The sequence below is a fragment of the Phlebotomus papatasi genome, chromosome 1, assembly GCF_024763615.1.
Source record: "Phlebotomus papatasi isolate M1 chromosome 1, Ppap_2.1, whole genome shotgun sequence".
NCBI lineage: Eukaryota > Metazoa > Arthropoda > Insecta > Diptera > Psychodidae > Phlebotomus > Phlebotomus papatasi.
The window spans coordinates 4,869,733-4,891,807 of NC_077222.1; positions in this window are offsets into that span (position 1 = coordinate 4,869,733).

Here is a 22,075-nt window from a genome sequence, read left to right on the forward strand (position 1 = left end):
TGGAGAAATCACAGCACCATATCTGCCCTCTTGAGAGTTCACAATGACTTGGCTCGTGCGTTGGATGGGTCCTTGTTTGGTGTCCTGATCCTTTTAGACTTCTCAAAAAATTTTTGACAGTATTGCGCATGCCTTGTTATGCCATGTTTGGCTTCTCCGAAGTGTCAATGAATTGCTTCATACTTGTCATCTCGCTCCCAAATTGTGAAATTTGGAGGAAGATCTTCCAATTCTCTTGACATATTTCTCTGGGCATCCATCAAGGCTCCATTTTGGGACCCATCTTGTTCTCACTCTTTATTAATGATCATCCGCAAATTTATCACTACTGTGAATATCATTTATACGCAGATGACCTTCAAGTGTACTCAAGATTATCTCATGATGATCTTTCAAAAATCTGCAATGGCCTTGTTCTTAATCCTGCTAAATCTCAAGCCGTAATTATTAACACCAAGTGGAGGAATCAGAGATCTCATCGCCCAAAATTTAACGCTCTTGCCGATTACGCCACGAGATTCCGAACTTCCTTATTTGAGAGGCTCCCCCTTTTGCCACCCTGTCATCGACCCATAAAGTTCTACTTCGCCTCCTACAATACAGTTTCTACTTTTCTCTTTCTCGCACTGGTGCACTGAATCACCCAAACAAAAGTTGGCAGCCATGAAAGCTATCCGAAAACTGCGCGAAGCAGTTGGCACGCAGGGAAAATTGTCTTATTTGTTTCGCTTAAAGGCCTCTACACATTGGGAGCAATTTTTGTCAAAAATTGCATTTTTGACAGAATTTTGACGTTTCTGCCTACAGCACTGCAGCCAATTTCCTTCAAAAAAGCAATTTTTGACGAAAATTGTGCTCAATGTGTAGACACCTTAATGGATTTCATATTGTCCAGAGAAAAAATAATACGGACCAGTAATATATTACTGACCGTATTACTCCAGTAGGGTGGACTCTTTCTAACAAGCTATTGATATTCTAACTGTGTTATCACACTTGCACATTAAAATTTTAATATGATTCACATTAATTGTCGCTGGTGAGAGTCAAAATGTGTAATTTGTGTGTTTGAATCATTTTATATTCAAAATTTGATCTATTTGTTGATAAAAAGGTAGACTTGGCGCGCAAAATTTGATATAAATTGATTTATAGCATTAATGCGAAAAATTAATGCGATTTTCTCATTAATTTTTTAATGTGAAAAATATTTATGCTTTAGGTAAATTTAAACTTATTTTTGCAGGCCAAGTCCACTTCTTTATCAATAAATAGAAAAATACCCCAAATATTAAGTGACTCAACGACACAAATAACACATTTGGACGCTCATAAGCGACAATTAATGTGAATCACATTAAAATTTTAATATGCAAGTGTGATAACGCCGTAAGATAATATAAGAATAACAACAAAATGTTGCCCAACTATCCATATACGAATTATGATTTTTCGTAAGCTGGATATTCAGGGCACTCATAATTATTTCTTCTAATACAGGTATGGGATTTTCAGTCTCACACCCCATGGAATTAGAACGCTTTTAATTCCAGTAAATTTCCTGGTTACCTAAAGGGGATTTAAACCCAAAACACTTGCATCATAGAATAAGTACTCTAACCACTTATCTAATTTTCCTAACCATTTGTAAATATTACTCGTTTGGATAGTAATTTCAACACAAATTAGTATCTTTCTTTAAATTTTACTATCTTTAACTTAAATTCTAGTATACAATATCCGACTGCTACTGATTCACATTATCCCAGGGAAAAAGAAAACAAATCTTATGTGGTTCCTTGTGGTCATTTTTAAGAAAGCCACCTCGATGCATACCAATCCATACCAATCACAATTGATGAAAAGGAAAGGATTTGCTGTATCAGTATTCGTTGTATCATTAAGGAAGATCTTCAAGTAGTTCTCATGAAATATGGCAAATTTTGAGATAGAATAGGAAATGAAACAGAAAATTTTATATGTTTTTAATACCACTTCTAAATGGATCCATCGTCGTCTTAGCATTGGTGCTGAACCTCCAGGGCAAAATTCCTTTATTGGTTTATGTTTTGTAACTTTACGATTATTGCAGTGGGCATTTTTTCAAACATGCCTATCCCTAATTCCAATGTTATATGAAACTATGTTTGGTTTTTTGCTACCCTTAAGCAAAACTATTGGGAAGGCCAAATTAAAGAAGAAGAAAAAATGCTCTAAGATGCAGAAATTCTCCCTCGAATGGCTGAAATATGGAATTGCTGTGGACTCTTTTGCTTCATTCTCAAAACTCCCTGTCTACAATCTTCCAACTTTCTGGGCATTTGGAGTGAAAGAAGCAGGAGCATCGAAGAGCAACAAGAGAGCACACATAATTTTTAAAGGCTGTAGCAAATATTTCAAAGGTTGAGTATAAAAATCCAAAAGAAGAGCTCACAGGTAGGAAAGTCGCAGACAAGTTCTTTTAATTTTTTTTCTCTCTCCCTTACCATCCAGCCCAAAAACCATCCAATTCTCTTACCACACGGTTCTTCTTTTCCTTTAAATTATTTTTTTTCATCCTCCACCTCACACACTATCAGTCTTGGAAAGAATGGTCTTGATACTTTTTGAATAATCCGAGAAAGATGCCTTTTAGCTTTTCTCTACACGCCATTCTATACACATCAGCCAATAAAGTCAAGGCATGGTAAAAAGAGACGATGCTCCAAAGGAAAGAAAAGTAATATCGAAGGAAAGACGGTGATATGGGCTTCTTTTACTTTTTTTTTACTTTATTTTTCCTTTGCTTTAGTAAGACCCCATAATGTGTTGGATAAATTATAAAGGTGGGATGTGTGTGTTAGTTGGAAATGCAAAGTGGATGACCTGCATATGGATTTCTTTACTTTTATATCCTCTCCTTACAATTCTCCCTGGATACAATTCTCAACACACTCCTGTCACTACCAAATTCACAGTATGACTCAGAAAATCGCAATTTCCTCAATCGATTCGACTTCTTTTTTTTCCCTTTTTGCTCGCTAAACTTGCCAAAGATAGCTTTGTAATCGGTGCCATCTCTTGAGCCTTTCTCACCCAAGAAAAAAATCAATAACAAAATGAGTATTGGATTTCAAAGCAGAATTCATTTTGGAATGCGCATCTAACCAAGTTAAGACAAAAAGATTTAAAAAAAATAAAATTTTTAAAAATATAAACACATAAGATCCATAAAACCAATCAAAACTATGATCTTCACAGGGTAGCCCGTGAGGAATTTGCTCGCGCCATAAATTCATCTTATCTTCAGAATGAATACTACTGATCAATCTCATTTTATATTGAAAAAAAAATAAGCTCTCCTTTTCCATCAAATTCATTCACAATTCCAGAACGAGGAAAAACACAGAGACGCACTTACGCGATTTTCTGAGTCATACTGTAAGCAATTGCATGTGCAATCTCCATACATTTGCACATTTTGCGACTCTTGGAATACGTAACAGTAAAAGCCCCATACTTCTTGGCACTTTTGCCACCCAAGGCAGCAAAAACCGCCCAAGTATAGCATCGAGTACACCAACTGCAATTTCACAATGCCACTTTCCTATCTATGGGGGATATCTTTTGCAGAAAACTCTACGCACTATCGCTAATCCGGTCGTTTAAGTCAATGATTCAAAATGCTTATATTACCCTTTTATTTTGCGTAATCAAGAAAGCTATGCATAAGCGGCACTTTTATGCACAAAAACGTCCCTGAAACTTCTGAGGAATAAAATGTATAGAAAAGTGTTAGCCGAGACACATACCAAATGGGGACCGCACTGGGTGTAAACACAAGTAGATTTCGATTCTCCAAGTGTCTTGGATGAAAGGTAAATGGAACTCTATTTGCAAAAAAAATGGTTGATGTTCGAAGAATTCAAATTCAATTTCGAATTTTCATACTACATTTTCGAACAAGGTGGTGAAAATTTATGAAATAATGCACTAAAAATCTCGTAAAAGATTTAGTCAGTGATTACGTAGTGATTAAATAATGGGACAGAAACAATAAACGTCGTTGCTTTGTGTTTTTCCTCACAACAAAGTGAAGACTAACACATTTTGACATTTGAGCATTTCGAAATTCGAACAGAATGTACCTCAGCTATCTTGCGAAAGTATCAAGAAATAAGAACGTCTCTTTTTTGGATTTTTTATTAGATATTCGAATTATTCAAGATCTACTTGTGAATTATAAGAATCCCTCTGTCACTCTGGTTAAAAACCAAGGTCCCAAATACAATTTTAAGGACATAAACCACCAAATTAAAGCTACTACAAAAATATGTTTTAACAAGAAGAAATAAGGGGAGTGTTTGAAATTTGGGACAGTTTGTAATTTTGGACAATTTGAAGGTAAAGTTGGACACTACAAATAAATAGCTTAAAATTATGGATTTTCTTTCGAAAATTTATTGAATAGTGTGCTCCAGATAAATATTTATTCATTTTAGAAGATATTAACACTAAAGTTATTGAAACATCCTAAGGTGCCTTTTTATAAATGGGAAAACGACTTAGAATGTTAGAAACCGACACTGACGTTGACATTAATTCAAAGATAAAAACTGATAAAAACCGAAGATTGTCGGATGGGATCCCATTAGACGATCTCAAGGGGTAACTCATTCGCATTTTTTTCTGACGAGGGCTTCTGGTTACGCGGATTTCGCAATGCAATTTTTGGGTTTCTGGGGTTTCGCGATGCAGAAATTGGGTTTCTCGAGTCTTACGATGCCATTTTTGGGTTTCGCGATACAAAGAGTGAGTTTCTTGGGTTTCGCGAAACGTTTCTCGGACAATTGACAAGGGACGATCTTAATTTTTTATTTGAAGGGGGGACTGTCTAAGTTGGGTTTTTGAAATGAATAAAAATAGGAGTCCAATCACGAAGTATCAGCTGTCCAAAATTACAAGCAGAGTGTCCAAAATTACAGTCAAATTCACGCCTATATTTTTATTCTTTTTTTTTGCACTTCAAATTCTTAAGTAGTGCTTATATTTACCCTGTCCTAAATTACAAGAACCCTAATAGCTTCCTAAGACCTGAGACTTAGCTACGTGGTTTGACTTCTCTATTTTCGAACCAAGCGGGATTTATTAAAAAAGAATGCAAAATTACGACAATTAGACTTTTAACTAGAAATCTTTTTAGAAATAAATGGCCTTTCGGAGCGGGGTTAAATCTCTAGTCCACAGCCAATGAAACTCTATTTCGAGATATACCGGTGCTGCTGAGTGCTATACATTACAGAGCTATGATATGGAGTGACTGGATGTTAGAAGTTAACCCTTTAAAGACATTCAAGAATGTTTATAAACACTTTGCACTTATTAGAGTTTAGGCTTTTCAACTTCGTTTTGAATAGTTTTTGTTACTTTCAGGCTGATGGAAAGGAAGAGGTCAATGTCAAAATTCCAAAGGAAAATCACATAAAGCCAAATTCAAAAAGCAAGAACCCCGAACGCCAAAATCTCGAAAGCCAGAACCCCAAACTCAAAATTCTGAAAGCCAAAATCCTGATATCCAAAATACCCAAAATGTCTAAAGGCAAAATCCTGAGAGACAAAAGCCAAAATTGCAAAAGCCAGAATCCCGAACACCGAAATCTCTAATGTCAAAATTTTGAACACCAAAATCTCGAAAGGCAAAATTTCGAAAACCAAAATTCCGAAAGCCACAATTCCGAACGCCAAAATATAAAAAAAATAAATAAATTGGATAGAAAAATAAGATTTGGTCATTTAAGGATAGTATTTCATACCAACGCGCTGAAAATTTTATTCTAAAAATATTCAAAGGCTACAACCGCTACAACAAAGCAAATTAAAAACATATATATTTATATTTTTTTATATTTCTATTTCTTTAATCCCTTTTTTATTTACTTGTAGACTTAAAAAGATTAGTTGCTTTGGAATATTTAAATGACTAGTCATTTGAAAGGTTTCTGTCTATAAGGAAGCACTTCAATTTCTTAAAACAAATACCTTCAAATGTCATGAGTACCTTTGATACTGTAAACAGAAGGTTTGGTATTTTAGATTCTATGGCGAAGTACAATAAAATCCATTAGACTAAGGTATTCTAATTTGATTCTAAACAGATTCCTTGTCAGTGTGAAAGGGTTAAATTCAGCGTATTTGAGGGTAAGGTTGCATGACATAGTGCAATGTGGGCAATACGATAGGGTTGGAAGTGCTGTGGCAGTGCAACCACCTTCCATATTCCTGGCATCAATTCCAAAATCTCACGCACACGCACGCAATGAATTGATGTGGAGAGCAACCCGATAAATAGATATATGGACAGAGAGCATTACAATTTTTGAATACAAATGTTGAATAAGTAGTGCATGTAGCTATAACGCAGTGTAATATATTGCCTACATAAGCAGAGACCCACCAACAAAATAACAAGAGTGCGTCGTTGCCAAGCTTTTATATAATTCCCCTGGCGTACAGAATTATTATGTATTTTTGATAGAAAATTGTACATAGGAGTTGGAAATAGAGGAGGAGAAAATATAATAATAAAATATAGGTGGGAGAGCAGGTAGTCATCAAAACTACCTCACTCTCTTACTCATACCTTTTTTTTCACATGAAATCGAGGCGAGTAAAGTTCACACTTTTCACCCCAAAAAATTCTAGAGACACTTTTTGTGAAGTGCACAAGATGCCCCAAATAGACAGAACGGAAACTCCTACAACTAAATCCAACTAAAATCATTGATTCCAATCGGCAAAGTAGCTCATATATGGATATAGTGACACTTTCCATTTTACTTCTATTTGAAACATTCATTATTTTTTTTATTAAAATATTTAATCTAGAAAGGTATGGATAGATATCAGTGATTTCAATCATTAGGAGATTTGGATATAGGGTGAACTCACCACTTTTTCGTCACCTTAGCACCGCTTTCGGCCACTGCTCAAAGTTATCAAACAACAATAGGGGAAAGTGACCATGCTTGATACGATCCAAGCTTGATAATAACTATTTTTTTCCTACGTTAATCAATAATTATGACTCACAGCAATATATTTGAATAGCTGGTGCTAAGCCTCACATTTCCTAAAAAAATTAGGATACTAGCTCTTTTTTCCTAGTTTCAGGAAGCAAAAATCAAAAATGGGCCCAAAACTGAAATTTCGATACATGATATTTCATAAGTATTTCTTAATTAATGTCGCTGTTCACGAAAACTACTATCATAGGCACATAGAGGGGTCATCAGTACTAATATTTATGTAAAAATATTTTTACTTGGTGGACACTGTTTTTGTGGGTGGTAACAAATTCATAAATTCTACTTGTGTCCATCCTATATTTTAAGAAGGGTCCATGAATGATAATTTTAATGTGGCAACTATATCATTAGATGTGATTATTTCATAATTACACATATTGCAATCCGCCAATTTTATCGACAATTGACATAATCTTCAACCCTGTTGCCTGAATTTTAAGGTTGCTGAATGACATTTTCATGGACTCAAAGTGAAAAAATGGTTTTCACTAGCGCCCTAATGTCATAAAAACATGGCTTAGAAAAAATTACATAAAAGTGATTTTAAAACTAATAACCAGTCGTACAAACGATTTAAGCAGATAGATTAGAGTTTCGTCTAAATATTGATGTGCAATTTTTTGTATCCGGTGATTTTTTTGCAGTGAAAATGGGCCTCCGAATTGTCGAATCAATTATTATACAGGAAGGCCCCGGACCCAACTTGTATAAAAATCGCTACTGAATTTCCATTTTCTTCTTGAGGAAAATCTAAGGATTTCCAGGAACTATTTGAGGTTGGATTATGAACCTAATAAGTGAGACATTTTTTTGTCATAGTGCAAGAATCGCTCCGGTTTGTGTGTTAATCAGAAAATAATCACAAACCTTGGACATCATTTTACAGTATCAAGCATGGTCACTTTCCCCTACTCCCAATATGTTTTTTTAAATAGAAAAAAGCATATTGTTTTTTTTTTTTTTTTGAGAATAGAATTCGTGTTCAGAAACATTTTTAAGAAATGTATTCAATGAGCAATGTATTCAATACTAAAATCTAGAACTTTGAAAATTAATGAATATGTCAATTAAGACATTGATGGGTAAGTTAAAACAATCTCGACAGAAGTATATCAGTTAAGTGAAATGTCTAATGTAGAACTTCCCGGAAATGCTGTTTTTTTTTGACACAAAATACATTTTATTCGTTCGAAAAAATGTCTGAGAACTAAAAATTTAGATGAGGACATATTAATTCAATTTGATCAGTAAAGCAATTAAATTAATGTAGTAAGCTATCAAAAAATAATCCTTTTATGAAAACTAGAATAGATTTTGCATAATGTAAAGTCGAATGAACACCTCTTCGACAGGGAACTCCTATTGACACTTTTGTCAAAATGTTAATATTCATTTAGTGTATCTAAGAAAATGTAACTGATATGGCGGTTTTTCATTAAAATACATTTTTTCAAATAGTACAGAGTAGGGTATCAATAGGTCCTGACACGAGTTCTTAAAATGTCAATAGATGTTCCTTTCGCCCTATTCAATACTAAAATTTAAAAAAAATGAATAAGTCAATTAAGACATTGATTGGTAAGTTAAAACATTCTCGACCGAAGTATATTAGTAAACTGAAAAGTCTTGAAATATGATTAATAAATTCGTTTTTGTAAAAAGTTGTGACTTTTACTGACCAAACAAATAATGTTTTTTTTTAATTTTTATATCTGTTTTCTATGTTATTGAAAAACTTACAATTTTTGAGAAAGTAGCTATAAGTAGAGTACCAGATGAATATTAAAAATACACCACTGATGCATACAATGATCCAACTTCCTCACCAAAAGAGAGCATTTCGGCCAAATTTCCAAAAGAGGAACCGGGCAAAAAAGAAAATCAGGCAATCTTTTTTTTTTACTTTCCATATTTTTAACAATATTTTTATTCTCATCTCTTTTTCATCTTTTCCTGAAATAAATCTAGAATTTTAAAATATTTTCCTATCTAGTCCTCGTTTTATGTCTTTCACATTCTCACCTAAAACTTTACTGATTATCCAAAAAAAAAACTTTTTCTTTAAATTTCTTTTTACACAAATTTTCTTTTTTACCTTTTTATGTACAAGTACGTCGTTTTTTTCATATTTTTTAAATTACTTTTTTTACGCATATTTTTTTCTCTTAGTGTGTGTCTTTCTTTTGGGTAGAGTTTCACATTTTTTCCTGTCCACTGTATTGGTGTTTATCAACTATTTTTCTTTAATTCTTATTTTTATTTACTATTTTTAGGATTATTTGTTTTTTTTTTTACTATTTTCTCATGGATACTTTTTAAAGTTATGAGCAACACAGAATTGCTTTTGTTTTGTCAACTTGTGTTTGACATTTCAGTGAGAGTGAGTGAAATCTAGTTGTCTCACTCACTCTCATGGGAAGTTTAGTAAACATGTTTACAAAACAAAAGTTGCTAGGTGCTATTATGAGCAATGTAGAATTGCTTTTGTTTCGTAAACATGTGTATGACATTTTTGCAAGGAGAAGCGCCATCTAGGTAAGGTCATATTTCTCACTTATGCCCAACCTGCCCAACGCACAATAACTTTTGTTTAGTAAACATGTTTTTGATATTTCAATGAGAGTGAGTGAGATCTAAATCTAATCATCTCGCTCTCTCTCATAGGAAATTTTGAAAACATGTTTACAAACAAAAGTTATTGTGCTCTAGTCATTACGTAGTTTCGCAAAACATGTTGACAAAACAAGAAGAATTGTGCGTACTCCATTACATTTCAGCGTTTTTTTCCATCGCTTCAATCTCATGTCTGCTCTTTTATATCTTCTTTTTTTTCTGGTTAAATGCTAAAATGGTATTTTTAATTCAATGTATTTCTTTTTGCTATTTCCTTGATTTATTCTTTCTTATTAAATCCCTTGTCTTGAATAATATTTCTTTTTTGCCATCTTCCACACATTTTTAATTCGTTGAATGTCGTTTTACACTTTTAACTGTGTCTTACTGTCATTTTATATTCCTTCTCTGTGGCTTTTTTTCCCTCTCCTTTTCCATCTCGCTTAAATTCATAAATATTATTTCCACATTCGAGAGAGAAAATATATTATGGGGAAGAGATCGAGACTTGAAATTTTCTCCCAACAGGTTTATTTAAAAAAAAATAATAAAAAAAAACATAGTTTGAGCATGTTTACTGGTGGAAAAAAAGTGGAAATATTGATCATATTGATTCTAAAATACTTTTTATTTTTTTGTTATTTTTTAAGGTGTCTACAAATTGAGCACAATTTTCGTCTAAAATTGCTTTTTTGAAGGAAATTGGCTACAGTGCTGTATGGCCTCTACACATTGGGAGCAATTTTTGTCAAAAATTGCTTTTTTGAAGGAAATTCCCTGCAGCGTACGTCAAATTTCTGTCAAAAACGCATTTTTTGACGAAAATTGCTCCCAATGTGTAGACGCCTGTAGGCAGAAACGTCAAAAGTCTGTCAAAAATGCAATTTTTGACAAAAATTGCTCCCAATGTGTAGAGGCCTTTAAGGAAAAAATCCAAAGGCGACAAAATTATAAAGATGGAATAAATTGTTAAAGTTGAGAGTATTATTCATAGCAAAGAGATGTCTTTTGAGTTTGTTTCTCAAACACCGTCCTTGGTTTTCTTCTACATTTCTTCGCCTCTCACACTTCGTCCATACATAATTCTTCACTAGCACAGGCATACCATCCATACTAAGTGTTTTCGAAGCAGAGCCGGACGTTTGAGCAAGAGATGAAGATAAAAAGAGAGAAATAATAAAAAGTAAAAAAAATAATAATAATACGCGCGTATCTCTGAAATTTATATACAACCATTTTTGTACATAATGTACGAAGTATTTTTCAATATAACAAGAAATGCAGCGTCGATATTGTTGGATAAAAGTTGGAATGGAGGAGTTTTGATGAAGAAGGGAAAGAAGAAGGAGATAACCCATACAAGAAAATAATCACTGGAACTTTGGGTGTGTATTTGAGGAAAGAATCCACCAGACATAAGGAGACTTCTACCAATATTTCTTATACTTCTCCTCGTCTGTCGCATTCATTTCCCAACTCCCAACATCGTCGGCATTCTCTCCAACTTCTCACAAGAGACTTCACAAGAGCATCTCCCAGAGGCTGCGAAGGAAAAATAACCCACCGGAGAATGCCAAGTCAGAGGAAGATTCAACAAGACACCAGAATCATCCATGCCGCCAGTCTGAACGCCTTTTTTTATCCATTCTTTTGCTCTGCATCACTCGTCCGAACCTTCGCATCCTACAGTCCATCATCCATCGACCAAGGAGAGAAAAAAGACGCCAAGAGGATGGTGTAAGAAAAAAAAACGAGAATAGCACCAAAGATGGAGAGAAAAAAAAGTATTATGGAGAAAGCAAAAAATGAATAAAACAGACACAACAAATACTCCGGCAAAGTTTCAGCTTTTTCTTCCAGCATTTTCTTGCATCTTAGCCATAAAACACACTTGAAAACGCATTTACACAGCTGGCAATCACATTCTCTCTCTGTCAGGCTGTTTTGGACCCTTTCCCTGATACTCTACTTCCCAAATCTCTAGAAAAAAAACTACCTTTTCTTCTGCCCAGAAATTTTGATTGAAAATCAAGCTGGGGAATATCGGGAAACCACCCACAAATTCTGTAACTAATTACCAAAGGAGGGAAACTCCAGACTAGAGAATCATTCATCATTCTCACTGTGGTCCTGAAAATTTGGATTGAAAAGCGGTTTGGTTAACCCTCATTGCCAGGCGTTTTTTGAACTTAAAACCAAAATACTAAAGTTAGAACAGAAGTCTCGCTTTTGGTCCCTGCGTTACCAAAACTTAGAGGCGAAACGTCGCGAGATATCAAGCGATGCTTTCATGGAACCCCCTTTCATTTGTAAAAATAAAAGTTTCACTGTAAACCTTTTGAAAAGGTCGATCATCTCAGAGAGCACTGATACACTACACTCTCACTCAATCGGTTCTTTTTCAATCGGCGAAAAATTTTGTTGACAATTTTCACGTTTAATTATGAAGCTAAATTGCTCAAATTCGCTGTTGTTCTTCCCATTTTATAGTGATTCTTTATAATGCAGCACTTTTTGTGGAATTTACAAAGGCTTTGACGCTCAATTCTATCGCTAAACCGGATGACATTTTGCCTCATATTCCCGATTGAGGGAGAGTCTACTGTAGCTGAAAGAAGCAGAGTTTTCAGCTTATTCTTGCTGAATCAATCAGCAAAAATATGCTGACCGGTCAGCAATTCTCTTTAGCAATTTAGCAACATTCAGCTGAAAGTACATATATTCCGAGCTGAATTGAAATTGGTTAGCAATTGGTGTTCTCTGAGATATTTCATCTCTTAGGACAGGCCTGTGCTAAAATAAAAGCCGAAGTGAATTTGGTGGTGCCTGTTGGGATTCTTCGAAATGCTGCGAAAATTCACGTTGAGAAAATGCGAGGTTTTTAATGTGAAAATTTTTTAATTCCTTAGAGTTAAGTCATTTTCACAAGAAAATCCTTTTAATAATTTATTTCAATACAATTATTTGGGTTAATTGTGAATAATTGTCGATATTACAACAAAAACATTGGTAAGAAATTTTGAGCTGGAAGACTCATATTTTTTTGAGCTGTCCCAAAATTCAGGATAGGTTTGAGAAAAACCCTTTTGTACAACATTATTTTGGTTAATAAGGAATACAAAAGTACATATTACAAGAAGGGACACGATCTGCTAATAAGGATAAAATAGAGAAGAAAATATTTTGTCGCATTTCAGAGATTTTTTTGCAACCGCAGCGACGCCAGACGTTTTGTTTGTGAGTTATTAGTGAGTTATTTGTGTCTCTATCTCTCTCTCGAGTTGAATTGCTCGCGATTTAGGAAGCTCGTCATTTGAAATGATATTTCTTTTAAATTTCTTCATATTTCCGGAAGATTCAAGTAAAAGGGTGTTTAGTGAATAGCTATCCGTCTTTCGACAAAGATATCAAGAAGACAATATATTTTTAAGAGAGTTTTTCTTTCTATTATGTCTTTTTGGCGCAAAAATATTCATCATTGCACCGTGAATAATCGGGATTAGTGTTACCAGTACGTAAATCTGCAATTTCCATTAGAACTATCAACACAAAGTTTCCGATACTACACGACTTTTATTAAACACAGATCTGTCTTAGGATGTTCAAAATGAACCTTACGGAGCAGACTGTGAACTTCTAAGGGTCACTGAGAAAAATCCGGAAAAGTTAAAATAACATTCTCGAAATGTTAATTTTACCCTGCAGTATTGATCCAAAATCGGTGTAAATATTACCCTTTTTAGGTGTATTGGGGGTTGAAGTTACCCTTTTTCATGTTAATTTTACCCTTAAAAAGGTGTAAAATTAACATTAAAAAATGTTGATATTCTTTACACCTAAAAAGTGTTAAAGTTATGAGGAAAAAAAGTTTATCGCACCCTCTTTTTTTCTCAGTGGTTCATCTTGGAGAAAAAGGGTAACTTTAACTATTTTCTGATTGATCGTTTTGACATTTTATGAAGGTTTTGATACTTTCCTCTGTTTCTGCTGATCAAGACCCCTGTAGTTGTCTAATATTCTGGGGTAGGATTTTTATACGATATATAACCTCTTCCACTTTAATCCCTATGTTCACCTCCAAGCAGGCTAGGTGCATGGTAAGAACCGGAACACTCAAGTGACTGATAGAAAATTGAGTAACCAACCACAGTCTGGTCCTTTTAGAGCATTGTTGTTACGAAACTCGCAAAGAGCCTAGGATAGGACGGATTTTACGGCAGATACCTACGCTATGGTGCTGGAGCGAACTGGCGGAAAGTCGTCAGGACTGGGAGGAGGTTAGTCAGAGAGATCCGGTCCCATAAAGGCACGTTGCAGCGACCTAATTAATGTGGAATCACACTTTGGGACCATTAAATAACCCCTTATAAGAGCTCGAATTTGAATTGGTATCAGTAGTATCCTACTCCGGCGGATCCGGCTATTCGAGCACTTTGTCATTTTATGAGAGACTCGCTCATTTATTTTATTCATTTATTTAAAATGACACTGCTTTTGAAACTGTGCGTCTCCTACCCGCAAAATAACCGAAAAGTTGGTTTATGCGTCTACCGCCGTCTTAGCGTTCATTCTCTCAGTAACCGTGTTAAGGTTTAGTAGTGCTAAGTGGTGAGGTAGGGTGGTATTTGTGTGCTCAATTTAGAATACAAACCATCGTAAAACCACCGTAAGTAAGTAACAATGGAGGCTGGAACAAGAGCGAGTTTCGCCATGAAAGTGATACTTCAGACAATATAAATATTCACTGTCACTGGTCCAAATACAGACCGAAATGGGCTGCTGTGATATAGTAGCGGGACTGGGTTCTGTATACACCCTGTGATATGGGGCGGCTACCCGTATCGAGGGATAAGATAGAATAGGAGTGGTGAAGTATAAGGGGTCCCATTCTAGCCTAGATGCATCGGTAATCCGAAATGTAGAACTGACCCCTGGCAAAATCTTATCTAAGTAAGTAAATCTGGCTGAAAAATCCCGATTTTCATACTCAAAGAAACATCCCAGACCCAGACTAACTCCGAAAGAAACTCCTCAAACTGAGATGTATCATCTGTGTTTCCAAGCGAGTTCTTTAGACTTGCGTCAATGGACTTTCTTGCACTCCGCAGCAGTTTGAAGTCTGAAATATAACTGGTCTCTCTCTCAGCAGAGTCTTCTATTTAGTTCATTCTGTATAACATTCTCACCCGAAGTATACGGTTAAGTGCTAATCCCTGTGAGAAGATCGAATTGGGAAAACTTTCATAGCTCCACTGCAAAGGACTTTGATTAAAAGCATCCCTTAAGGTCATGATTCGTTTTGAAAGGTTTCCAGTGAATCCCTTATTTTTATTAGCGCATGATTTCTATTTTGATCAATAATAAAGTTCAAACATGTGAAATCTCTTCTGATACAACAAAAAATGAGATTATTGAGAGGGTGGAGTATTTCCACCTACATTATTCTGTATGTAAAGTAAGATAAAGTGACCTCGAGTCGACCGGTTCCTCGACTCGACCGGTGGTCAATATTTGAATGTTTTAATAGTGAATTTTTATAAAATTGTCACTGATTCGTATTTATTTATGGAATAATTGAACTATTAATGTTAGATCATACGCCAAATATTAGTTTAAATATAGAAAAATTGAATAAATAACTCTACCAGTCGAACTGAGGAACCGGTCGACTTGAGGGCACTTTACCTTACGTGAAATGGAGTGTTATCAACTCTCAAATGCGCTTGTAGCACCGCTAGCGATAATTGAGTGAATTTCTAAGGATTTAAAATAATTAAAAAAAAAAACCTTTTTCAAAAAGAATAATATAAAAAAGTGATAATCAAAAATAAAATTTAAAAGAATAATTTTGAAAAATTGATTATATCTAAACAATCAAGAAAAATTGCTTTTTTCAAAAATAACTATATAGCATAAAATCATCCGACTATGCTCAGTTTCAAATCACGAATTTTAAAAGCTCCCAAATCCTTTTTAATTTATTTTACAATACTCAAATTTTTATTATTCTTTCTTGATCTTACGCTCGCCCTCGGTATATTGAGGGTACTTTCACAGGGTTCTAAAATTCAGCCAATCATTTCATATTTCATTCAGTCGAATGCCTCAGCAACTACCTAATACACAAAGAACCAAAGTATTTGCAGTAACAAATGGCCTTCAATAAATGCAAAATATTGCCCTAAAAACCACTTTCTGGAATGCCGTTACCATAAAAATGAGCAAAATGCCTTCGGAGATGTTTTCCCCAGCGTAACCAAATTTGAAAATGTCTGTAAAATCACCTCGAGTATTGCCAAGATAGAGAGAGAATCAATAGCAGAAAGTTTCCACCTTTTTCCCACCATTTTTGCACACACGTGCTTCAGACAATTAAATTGAAAAAAAAAATAAAAAATACAAAAAAAACAATCCCTTTGAAGTGAAACAAAGTCTAAAGCTTTAACCATTCAATAACCTTTTTTTCTTCTGAAAGAAAAGTCCTATCGTTCACACTTATTTATAGAATATTTTTAAAATTTAGTTTTTTTTAATTCTTTCATTATTATTATTTTCTTTTTATAATTACAAATATTAACAAAATTATTTAATTCCTATTACTTTCATCATTCACATCTGAATGTCTCTATAACTGAAAAATGTTTGTAAAAAGAAAATTAAAACATTATACACTGTTTTTTTCTTCATGTTAAAACTACCGTGCATTCTAAATATGCACAACTCTATTAACATTATGGTGGAGATTAAAATGTAAGTTGGACTTATTGAGATGCAGAAAAAAAAACACCGGAGAGATAGAATAAAGGCATTGAATTAATTTGCTAAATAATTTTTTTTTCAACCAACTGAAAGCACAGAAAACAATCTGGGCGCAAGTGAAATAAAACTTATTAAAAGCCAGACAACAATTGTTGTGTTCCGTTGTCCTTGTACTACAATTTATTCAAGAAATAACAAAATTAAATTAATAGAAAAAAAAATTCCCGCGCGTTCATTTTTCCAATTTAACTCTTTGGTCTCTTGGTCGGGGCTAAGAATTACCTATTAAAATGAATTTAATTATAAATTTCCTTTTGAGAGGAACGAAATAAGAAAAAAAAGCCAGCAATCTCTTGCGCAATCTATTCCCACATTGAGGTGTATTTAGCACATTGTGAAAATTAACTACATCAAAACTATCGCGTCTTTACTAAACCAGAAGGTTTTTAGCAACAACAAAATTAACTTTTGAAGAGTTATTGAGAGAAAATTATCATCAATTTTTGGAAAAATTGTGTCTCATCAATTAAAATTTTATCACACTTCTAATTATTTATCTTCTTTTATTTCTTCCCATCTCCACTAAAAAGCTCTGGAATTCTTTGTGAGGTGGTGGCATAGTTTATGGCTATTATTTTTTATTTCAAATGTATATTGATGAATTAGAAAATTAGAAAAAATTAAGAATATTTCACGTGTTATCATCAAATAATAAAGGAAATAATTCACTTGATGCGAATGACGAGAAAACGTCGGTTGGATCAACAATTGTCATAACTTCCTTATCGTGCTTCTCAGTATTTTTTTTAACAATATGGAAATATAGTAGGTGAGGTTGCTAACAATCCCACCTTATAAACAGACTATTCAAGGATTGCATCTTTAGGTGACAGATAAGTTACGACAATTGCTGACACAAGCGAAAAAAGTCTCTGTAGCCGATCGGCCGCAAAGTTTCACAGTAACAGAAAATTCCCTGGAATTTATCTTCTATTTTTCCGCGAGAGTTTCCATGGAAATAAACGCTAATATTCCGCTTGGAATTCTGCGGAGTTATCAGCTTTTTTTCGCGTGGATTTCCTGGAAAAAAAAGTCCGAGGAATTTTCTTGCAACATATCTGAGAGCATTCCCTGGAAATTTAAACAAAATTTCCATTGAATATTCCGAGTATATTTTCTGATATCTTTCCGATCAAGACTCCATGGAAGTAAGCGCGAAAATTCTGCAATTATTTTTCGCCCTAACGCTATAATTCTTGCGAGCTAGACATACTCAAATGAACGATATGGTAGCAATATTTTCAATTCAAAAGTAGAACACACACACTACAAGTTCTAAGCTGCCAATTAGCACTGATCGTCCATATTTGTGGATGTTTCTTTGTGTGAAAATTCTCTATGATAGTTCCACGAAATTTTTAATCAATTTTTGGAATTATTTTGAAGAGAAATATATTCAAAAAATCCACTGGAAAAGTCGTGGAATTCCGTAATATTAAACCACGGAAGCCTCTAAGGCCGTTGCATGGAAATTTCCACGGAGAATTTCGTGGAAATAAAGAGGATTTTTCCAAATTTTTAAAGAGCTGACTGCCGATTATACGTTAATAATCCATAAGAAAAGCCGTGGGTGGAAATATTCGTCAGAGAAAAGTCCATGGAAACTCGCGGACATTTCTTATTAGACAGTCCTATACAAACGCAAACGTCCATGGAACGCTAGGAAGAAATTTAGCGTGAAATTCCATCTCGGAAGCTTACGCGGATTTTGAGCGGTAAAATTCAGGGAATTTCACTTGGATTTTTAGCGGTTAAATCAGCGGGCATGGCAGAAAAGGCTGCTGTGCTTTGAAAAAATACATGAAAATGCATTTCCCTGTTAAAATAGCCTACTCTTGCTCTAAACGAATCTAACTCTTGCTCTAATGCCAGTTCCTCGCTAAGATGGATTTGATAGTGACTGAGGATTAGCCAGAAACCTTTACAGACCTAAAATTAGACTTAGCGCTTAATATCTGACGTATTGAATATTGGCGGGCTGTCAAATGGCATTTTCCGAAAATAGAAACAAAGTGCGTTCTCAAACGTTTATACATAAAATTATTTCTCTCTCGAGTATAGTGGAGAAATTTTATTTTGCACTTTTTTGATATATCAGTAATATATATCTGTAATGACTGATTTTATGTTTCACTGTGTCACTGCAAGGGCGCGTAATCATCGATAAGCCACTAACAAAACCCTAGACCATCGTTTCAACGAGGACTTAGCTAAGTCTCCAAATTTTTGAGCTTAGCCACAACCTGACCTTTTCAGACTATATGACTTAAGCGCTAAGTCTCAGCCATAAGCCTCTAGTCTGAAGCCCGTATAAGCCGTCTCTCGGCTAATCCTCAGGTCTGTCAAGGTCCTTTTAGAGCCTAAATAGATTCAGGCTGATCCTCGAGAATATTTAGCCTATAAAATTTGGCAGAAAGGATTTATTCCAAACTTTCATACGCTAAGGGATTACAATCATTGATTAGACGTCCTTTGCATACATTTCCTCTACCTGATCCTTTACTGCTAAGTTTTACAGGCTAAAATTTCCCGAGTATCAGCCTGAGTCTATTTGGGCCCTTACGCTCAATCCCATCTAGGCTCTGGATCTTAGGAGATTAGGATGCTAATGAAGGAGTCACCATATTCAACCCACAAGAATCACTTTTTAAAGCTAACGTTTACGCACTTGACAATTGAAGTGTCAAAGGAATTTCGAACATTCGAAATGAGAGAACAGCCAGCGCTGAAGCGGCGAAAATGTGAACTTTTACTTCAGGCTTTTGGTCGATTTTCGAATAGGTTTGGTTTGGCTTTGTCTCTCCGAAAGGTTATTACTGAACAGAGCCAATAAGGCAGGAAAATCTGATGACAGATTAAAGTGGCCATAAGTGGTGACTTTAACATGATCAGATTATTTTTTATTTAACTTTTATTGTTAATTTAACAAATTGTTTTTCACAGTATGAGAATTTAGAAAAGTGTCCTAAAAATGCACAAGAATGTGTCGAAAGAATCTATTTCGGCAAATCAGGAGTGAAATAATAACTTTTCGACACTATTGAATCGGTAGTATCGATAAATGTATATCTGTTAGATTGAGTGAATGTTGACTTTTTACAGATTGTTGGGCCATTCATTACGACATTCCTAAAAGAATGAGACTGTTGATAAACATCTATATTTGTTACAGGAAGTGCAGTTATCGCTTAAAGTTTTCAGAATCAACAGTCGATAGTATCGAAAATAAGTTATCATATCACCCCAGGTAAATCTTTAGTTAATATGGCCATAAACTACGCCTCCGCCCTAAATTCAAAAAATAAAAATTGAGCAAATCAATTCAATGTAATGTTTTACGGTCATTTTTCTTTCCAACTCGTTGTTATTTTCTTATTCCAATGTTGTCAAAATTACTATCAACGTCTTTTCTTGCTCTTTTAATATTTTTACTCACTTTGATTTACAGCATCGTATGAAAAACATGAAGAATTCACAAGTTTAGAAAAATGAAAATGGCATTTAAAATCTAATTTAATAAAAACAACAAAAAAAAATTATACAAATATTGAAGAATAAAATTTTTCCTAGAATATTTACGTTTCCACAATGTTTTTCTTTCGTTTTTGCTGTTGACAGACTTTAAAAACAATTTAAAATAAGAGGAAAAACCATTCGAAAAAGTCAGAGTAGTACGAGTTTTTCCGCTAAAATGGAGATCTATTGCAAATTGAAGTATATTTCCCCTTTAATTTTCATCATCTTAACAGTGTGTCTGAGTGAGAGGGTTGAGCTCAAGGGAAAAAAACAGCGAGAGAGCATTTTTGTATTAAAGGGAAGAACGTGGAAGGGTATAAAAGAGTGGGTGGAAAATGAATAAGTACAGTATAAAAAATTTCGTTTCACAGCCGCTCTCTGTCTCTAAGGAATTTTCTCTACCTTCCAAGTCAAAATTGAGAGAATTTTCTCTCATCTCTAGAATTTCCCCCCATTGAATCCTATCGTATTTTCTAAAAACCTTTGCCTCAAACTTCTCTCTTTGTATTTTCACTCTCTCTCTCTCTCTTCGGAAAATTGTATGTGGATGTGGAAATTCTCAGACAAAAAAAACCCTCTTGTACACATACAGTGAAAAAGGGGGTGGAAAATTTAGGGGATGGCAGTAGAAATGTCGGGGGTTTCTTTGAGTTAAGCACACACTGAATTTCATGTCAAAGTCTTGTGAGAGAAAATAGAAGAAAAAGGGCCAAAGGGATGTAATTGAAGTTAAACAAAAGGTCCCAAAAACTAAAAACAGATATACAGGTTTTTGATTAACTTTGCTCAGAGTGTAGAAGTAACCCCAATTCACCAGCCTAGGGGTATTTTTAAGACATACGGAATAAATTCAAGAAATTCCTCTAAAAGCAAATAAAAGGCGGCTTTAAGCAGTTACTTTGCAAACTTCTGAGACAGACAGTGGTAAAAAATTTTTTAGGGTAGGAGACAACAATAATCCCTCATATAGAAATAAAAATTGACAATTGTCATAAAATAAAATTTATTCCCGCCGTCTCAGAGCTCTTCTATACTCAAACCATCTCAAGAAACACTTTGTCTCTCGCTTTTTGCACTTCTCCTTTGCTTGATTGTCAATAATTTTAATAAAATTAAATTGAATAATCATCTTCTATTGCCATCAAACGAACAAATGCAAGCCACACATGGCAACATCTTTTGCCAATAAGACTCCGTTCAAAGGTTTCTTGAGAACTCACATTTTATCCATTTAATTCACTGTCAACTAGTTCCTTACTCTCTGAATTATCTTTATGGTCTCTTCTCTGTATACTTTTGCAACAGAATTTTATTTATAAAAAAAATCTTAACGAAATACTCGATCTTCTTCAAAATTTTTCACTGAGATCCATTTTAACTTTGAAAATTTGCCAAGTTGATGCAAAATTATTACTGGTTTTAATATAGAAACTTTTAAGTGAAAAATAGAGCTTTTACATTGGATGTTATTTTGCTTGTACTAAAAATTTTAGTACAAATTTTTGCTGTTTCCTTTATCTTTGTTTTTAACAGGAATACCTTGTTTTGCAGTGTTAAACAACTTCTTAGAGGTATTTTAGTACAAACATTTGCTAAACGAAGACATGTACTAAATATTGTAGGGGAAACCAGGGCACCACCAAAATCGGGGTAACACCAAACAGTGCAATTTTTTAATCGGATATTCGACTTTACAGGAAAAGACTAATAGAAAGAACAATGGGCAGAAAAGTATGAGAGGTGGTCCAACCCTTCGCCAGAGATGGGTCTAGGCCCATTTTGTAGGTACAGTAGACTCTCGCTAATTCGGCTCTTTTAAGATCGGGCTATTTTTTAATTCAGGCGGCAGTTAAATTCGAAAAAAGTTTGTTGACATTTTTCAAGTTTGATTATGATTATCAAATGAAGCAAATATGCTCAAATTTGTCACGATTTATCTCAGTTTTGATGTGATTTTGCATTATTAAGTGGTTCTCATGCAATTTATAATAGCAATGAGCATGTAAACTCAATATGAGTATGCAAATGAATAAAAAATCGTTACATTTCAAACAACTTGACGC